Source organism: Equus caballus, chromosome 21 (genome assembly GCF_041296265.1).
Source record: "Equus caballus isolate H_3958 breed thoroughbred chromosome 21, TB-T2T, whole genome shotgun sequence".
NCBI lineage: Eukaryota > Metazoa > Chordata > Mammalia > Perissodactyla > Equidae > Equus > Equus caballus.
This window is the reverse complement of record NC_091704.1, coordinates 65,895,958-65,902,687: the sequence shown is the minus strand read 5'-3', so window position 1 is coordinate 65,902,687 and position 6,730 is coordinate 65,895,958. Positions and strand designations below refer to the sequence as shown.

General features: G+C 39.1%; 1 long non-coding RNA gene across 1 annotated transcript; it reads right to left on the bottom strand.

The window, feature by feature from the left end:
• Positions 1 to 3,052: 3,052 nt before the first annotated feature.
• On the bottom strand, positions 3,053 to 6,702 carry LOC111769845 (uncharacterized). Its single transcript, XR_011430273.1, has 2 exons — positions 6,575 to 6,702; positions 3,053 to 6,030 (listed from the first exon to the last, which is right to left on the bottom strand). It is a non-coding gene; the product is annotated as an uncharacterized lncRNA (long non-coding RNA).
• Between the last annotated feature and the right edge of the window lie 28 nt (positions 6,703 to 6,730).

Below are 6,730 nucleotides of genomic sequence, written 5' to 3'. Positions count from 1 at the left end.
CTTTTCATAAGGAAATAATCTCCAAGGTTACATTCTGAAGTACTCTGGCTAGGATTTCAACATGTGAATTTTTATGGGACACAATTTGATCCATAACGACTATAAATTTGTATAATTATACGTTTTGTTATGATAATACTACCTTATTTTTGCAATATATGTATTCCATATTATTATTCATAGTCTGCGTCCCCAATTTGAAGAAAGTTTCTTCTCTTGTATGATTATTTGCTATTTTAATACTTATTAGTACCTCAAAAATAAAGTAAATTAGGAGAAAATCAATTTGCTATTGCCTCCATATTTTCCATTGGTCAAATTTAATGGACATAATTAAATTCTCATTGTATGTCTCTATTTTGATGAATGTAGGTTAATTTTTATCAGCCTAATTTATTTATAAGCCTAAATTATCTTTATAAAACACAGGCACAATTTCTGGGTTAAAGATTGTTTTTAAAAAGTCACATCTAGCCTCATCTCCTGTAACTACCCTGCATGCATTAAATCACGTCTTCCAGTCGTGGTAAACTACTCGCAGTTTGCCAAATGAGTAATATCTGAAACGCTGCCTGAAATGTTCCCCTCTTGCCCCCATCACCTTTCCTCCTTCTAAAATTCAGCTCATAAATCACTCACTAACCATCCTTGTCTAATTCCCCTGGAGTCCTAAATTCTTCTTCTGTACTACCACAGTGTTTTGCACAAAGCTGTGGGAATAGGCACATCCCATTAAACTGTAATCAAATGCACACTTATTTATCTCTTGCTGGACTGTGCTGTTTCAACTTGGCTAAGGTGGTGAATTACATTTCCCAGAATCCCATTACTTGAGTAGCTCAGTTAGAGTCCAAAGGAAGAACTTGAGAAAGATTTGGAAAATGGAAGCCTACTAAATTCTTAACTTATTTTTTATGTCTAGTGAATAGATGTTTCACTTGAATCACCACAATATAGAGTCCACAGCCCCTCCACTGGTTCTAGAATCGAGTCAGTTCACAGACCTCGGGCCTTTCGAATGAAACAGAGGCCTGATCTTGAGGAGGGACTGTGCAACACTGCTAGAAACTAGTCCTGTAACTCTTCCTCTTCCTCATCTCCAAAGGGACCTGCAGCTATTACCAGAGTGACTGTGCATTATGGAAGGGAAATTACACTTTCTAGAGATTAATGGACACTGGTTCTAAAGTGATACTCATTCCTGGGGATGTATAATATCATTATGGTCCACTAGTCAAAGGAGTTTATAGATGTGATTAATGTAGTTTTGGCTCAGTTCCATTTCACAGTGAGCCTACTGGGTCCCCAAATTTATTCTATGGTTGTTTTTCCGATTCCAAAATGCAAAGTTAGAAGAAAAATACTCAAGTTCTGGTAGTATTTCTATATTGGTTCCTGACCTGTGGAGTGAGGACTATTATAGTAGGAAAGCTAAAGTTGAACTGGCTCTACCTCCAAAATAATAAACTAAAAGCAATATAACACTCTTGGAGGAAATGCGAAATTTAGGGCCTCCACCAAGGACCTAAAGGATGTAGTGGTTGTACAGGACAGTTGAATCTTGCAAAATGACAATGGAGTACCATAAACTTAATCATATGGTAACTCCAATTGCAGATGCCAATCCAGTTGTGGGTTTTTTCACTGAAGCAATGAACACATGCCTTGTTAAAAGGTATTAATGTGGTGAATGCTTTTATGGCTGTGCCTTTTAATAAAGGATGCTAAAAGCAGTTTGCTTTCACCTGGCAAGATCAGCAAAACTGTATCAACTCTCCAGCCTTATGTAATAATCTAGTTCACAGGGGTCTTGATAGCCTCTATATTCCACGATATATCATGCTGGCCTTTTACATTGATGATATCATGCTGATCTTATCTGGTGAGCAAAAAAATAGCAGATATCCTAGATACCTTGACTAGATACATACATGCCAGAGATGAGAAACAAACACCTCAAAACACAAGGCCCTACTATTTTGGTAAAATGTCTAGGGTCCAATGTTCTGGAGGTATGTTGAGATATATTTTCCAAGGTGAAGGGTTCTTCGGATTTGCAGTGTGCAGCTTTGGCTTATTTAATAAGAGACCTAAAGCCTATCAGTTTTGAATGAGGACCAGATCAAAACAATGCTCTGTAATAGGTCCAAGCTGCCGTACAAATTGATCTGCCACTGGAGCCTGATAACCCAGGAGATCCAAAACTGTTTGAAGTGGTTGCAGCAGATGGAAATGCTGTACAAAGCCTTTGACAACTCTTTATAGAATCACATTGCAAACCTTCAGAATTTTGGAGCAAAGCTCAGTCATCATCTGAAGATGTGTTCTCTTTTGATAGCTTCTGGCTCGCTACTGCACCCCAATAAAGACAGAACATCTGACTATGAGCCACTAGGTAACCATTCAACTTGATCTGCCCTCGAAGAACTGGGAGACGTCTAAGCCACCAAGTAATAAAGTTGTGTGTGCATAGCAGCACTCTATCATCCAGGTGAAGTTTTATATACGAGATTTACCTGGAGGTAAAATTAAGATAACACAAGCAACTTAGACTTGCATGGCTCCTTCTCCTGCGGCATTGCCTCTGTTCTCTCAACCCGAACATGGCTACATAGGGACTTTCTTGACAGAGGAAGAAAAATTCTAGTCTAGTTTATAGATAGTTCTGCATAATATACTGGCATCACCTGAAAGTAGACAGCTACAGCACTACATCCCTACTCTAGGGGACCCTTCGGCAGCGCCATTTTTCAGGAACCATGAAGGACTGTGATGAAGGGAAACCCTTTCAGTGGGCAAAACTTCAAGCGATGCCCTAGTTGTTCATTTTACCTGGAGGCGGAGATGATCAGAAGCACATATCCATACTGACTCATAAGCAGTGGCCAATAGATTGGCTGGGTGATTATGAACTTCAAAGGAACAGAATTGGAAAATGGGTGACAAAGAGGTCTGGGGAAGAGGTGTGTGGTCAGAACTCTCTGACTGGTCACAGTATGAAGATATTTTTGTCCCATCGTAAATGCTAAGAAAGAAATGCAGGAGGATAGGATGGAATATGTAGAAGGGTTTAAATCAGTAATTCTCAGGTTTTAAGGGGTAGTCACAGACGCTTTTAAAAACTTCATGGTAGACAGATCTTCTCTCCAGAAAAAAACACATACAGTACATACTGTACACTTTCTGGAGGTTCGTAAATCTTCTAAACATATCTACAACCTTCTTTGACTCAAGGTCAAGAAAATCTCTTTTAAATAATACAGATATATGAACAATTGGAAATCAACTAATTACAAGATTTCAAACGGAAGTTAAAATCCTTTGAAGCCTAGCCCCCAAATAAGCAGCATGTTAACTGGATACATTTACAAACCAGAATCTATTCAGTCTCTTTCCCACTCAGTCTCTTTATTTTATTCTCTTTGCCTTGTTCACTCTCTTTAACTAAACAACCACAAAATTTTGTAAATGCTCTTAGAGATCAACTAACCTAACTTCCTTTGCCTTGGGTTTTATTGATGAAGAAACAAATCCAAAAGGTGAGTTACAAGCATGATACGATAGAAAATAAGACATAAAAATAAAAATTATGACTAATATTTACAGTGCACTTACTTTCTTTGTGCCAGACACTGTTCTAAGTGCTTTACAAGTATTGTCATTTAATTCTCACCCAACCCTGTCATTATCATCTAAGCAAACTGAAGCTTGAGAAGTAAATTAATTTGTCACAAGTCACACGGCTGGGATGTGATGAAAGTTGATACAGGGTCTGACATAGATAGAAGTTAGGTGCATAATTAATAGCAGTTTCTTTTCTTTTTCTTTCTCAATAGAACTGTTTCATGAAGGAGGGACTAGAACTCAATTTTCCCAACTCCAAAGCCTTTTCTACTCATAAGCCCTCAGTCTTGCCTTCTCCTCTACTGCCCTCAACCTGAACATAGTTAATAAAGCATCTATATTTGACTAAATGAAATTTGCTTCCTTTTTTTGACTTAAAAGTCAGAAGTTTCCCTTGAGTCCACCCCTACAAAAAAAGCTTAACTGAATCAAGTTGCTTTCTCCTTCTTTGTATTTTTTATCTGCCCTTCCTCATATTTCACAATAATATGAAAATTCTTCTGGTACTAGTGAAAAGAACTTTCTGAATATTTCAATAATCATAAATATTAACTCACATATTTTTATAAATTTATATTAATATACATACAAACCTCCAAATTATTATAGTCTGTTTTTATTATCACTATACACACCCCTTACCTGAGATCTAGCCATCTGACATATTTGGGTAGACTTGAGTTGATAAGAAAAAATAAACTAATCCTCTCAAAAAAAAAAAAAAGTGGTATTTGCTCTTTCACCAGATTCTAACATCTGTTACTGAGGTTAATATCACCACCACCATCCCTAAGACAATACTGCAATTCTTCAACTAGGTCAGTTAAGAGCCTGCCCTTCCACAAGCTGCCAGATTCCCTTTCTATGAGATGGTTTAGTTTGCCAAACCATTTTCTTATACCTCAAGCAATGTGCCTCTTCATGATCTCTTCCTTAAATCATTATGGAAAAGAGGCAAAACATCGCTCAACATAAAGACTTCCTAGACCCTCAAACATCAAAATTTCACATGTTTTTCTAGTCTTAGAAATTACAACCAGCTCACCTAATGAAGAAAATAAGGGATAAATATGTTTAGCAAAAAGTCAAATAGATGGCATGTGATCAGCAAATATGAATTAAGAAATTTCAATAATGCCCGGGCAAAAAAAGAATTGAAATGAGGAAATAACAAGTTTTCTAGTTTTCCAAACAAAGTACTCCTCTTGGTAGCGAGTAACTGACTTTTCCAAGTGGTTTGATTAACTCAGAAACCTGACTGGGTGAAAGTTTTTGTTTGGCAAGGGAGAAAAACAACTTCCTGCTATTGCATCCAAAATGGGTTTTGAAGGAATGTTTCCTACCGGAGTATCACATGACTCTGCTCACCACATACAGCAACATGTTGCTCTTGGACTTTGTAAGGAAATGATTCTTGTGTCCAAAGTATCTGAAAGATTCTGAACTACACTGTTGGGTGTAGTTCTTCATTTCTGAAGGACCCTGTCGGGCATAGTTCTTCATTAGAAAAAATGAGGGACTTGCTTTATAGCACATTTACACATTTTTATAATCACAGGGAGTGCCTGATCAAGAACCACTGGGACATTGCACTCTTGGCTTTTTAATTTAGGACTCAGGTTAGAACTTATCAACTGAGACATTTATCTTATTTAAAAAAGTCGATTGTATATCCATTTTTTCAGCCCAGAATATTCTATAAAATCTTTTGTGGCAAATTCTTCAATTTTTCACCTTGTATTCCCAGTGCTGCACTACTAGACCTTGGGAGTTTAATCATACTTTCTCCTGTACGAAGATTGTGAATATCCACGAGTCCTTTTAAGACAATTTTGGGATTCGGTCATCAGGCTTATTAACAAGTTACTTTAGGGATCCACAAGCAACAGAGGTAAAGCTTACAAAACAGTCACCAATCCAGTATTTGACAGTTTTTAGGATTCAAAATGAGATGACAATGCACCAAAGATGTTACTCAGTAGTAGCTCTTTTTCTTCCATTTCAAAGATTTGTTGCAAAACTCCTGCTGCAGGATATCAGGCAGTTCCTCTGAGGAAATGATTGTTTTTTAGTGTACAGTAAAACATCTATTCATCCACGTCTTCCTTCTGTTGTTCACTATATCCCAATCGTGTACTTGTGCAAAAGTAGCACACTAACTAGAAAAGCTCATTTCCATTTTCCGGACTTGAACTTTTCACAGCAGGGATGAAAAACCTGAGCCTGACAGATGTTGTGGGTGTAGAGAAAATAACCACTGACACAGGTGTGCCTTTCGAATAGGATTCATTGGTTGATTTTTTCAGAGCAGCCAGAGGTCCACATGTGGCAAGACCAGAAGAATGAAAACGATTTCTCTGTAACGTTATCGAAACCATGTCATTCTCACTTTGCCTTGAACAGTACCTAAATTTAAAAAAGAATACAAGTGTGGTTAAATACTGGGAAAGATCCTCATTTGAGAGCATACCTGACTCAACAAAAATTATCAGTGCTTACAAAAGCGTAACTTAAAAACGTGTCAGTGTCCACAGTATATTATAAGCAGCAGGACAGGACACCAGGGAGTTTTGATCCCTATACCCTAAAGCCTAGAAAAGGGGCTGGTACCTGATAATGATGCTACCTTCCGAGCATTTACAACGTGCCAGACACGTTGTAATTCTTTGGAGAAAATTTTGGCTAAGTCAAGGCAGGGGTGGCCTCTGAGGTACCGTAGAAATTAGGGGTCATGTTCGAGGAAGAACGAGGTCTGCCTTCGTAAATAGGAAAAAGAGACAGAAAGAAAAGCAAAAATAGATGGGCAAAGAGTGGGGAAGAGGCAGCGGCCCTTCCAGGCCCAAACGCCCGCTGGGGGATGTGGAGCACGACGCCGAGTTCCACGTGGAGGGAGCCCCAGCGGCCGCACCCCTGGCTGGAAGGAAGGGACCCGGACACCACTGGGACCTGCCTTCGCCCTCCTGGGCGAGGACGCCCGGGCCTGAGGAACAGACGACGCCACTCTTCAAGTGCGGAAGCGGGACGGCCGCCGTCCCAGGAACGCGGCGGACAGGGCTGCCGCCCAGGCACCGCCCACTTGCCACGCGTGTTGTGATTGGCCCCAGCT